Consider the following 299-nt stretch of genomic DNA (forward strand, 5'->3'; position numbering starts at 1 on the left):
GTATTTACAATAGTTAGGATATTTGTAAGGAACGTCTTTACTACTTCTGAAAGTTCATAGCAAGGAACAAAATTAAATACCATATAACTTTCAGTTAATTCAACAATTCCAGCGATACAGTGCTCTTAATAAAACGTTTCAACTCATACGTTTCAGCAGCAGCTATGACTGTGCTCGGTTTTGTGGTAGTGTTCTTCGTGGCCCAGACTTTGGCTTCACAACAAATGGCATGGCTTAAAGCAGGTTAGTCTAGCTACGGTGTATCGGATTTCTGCATGCATAATAAACCTTTTCTCAAG

The sequence above is a fragment of the Penaeus monodon genome, chromosome 28 (genome assembly GCF_015228065.2).
Source record: "Penaeus monodon isolate SGIC_2016 chromosome 28, NSTDA_Pmon_1, whole genome shotgun sequence".
Classification (NCBI taxonomy): Eukaryota; Metazoa; Arthropoda; class Malacostraca; order Decapoda; family Penaeidae; genus Penaeus; species Penaeus monodon.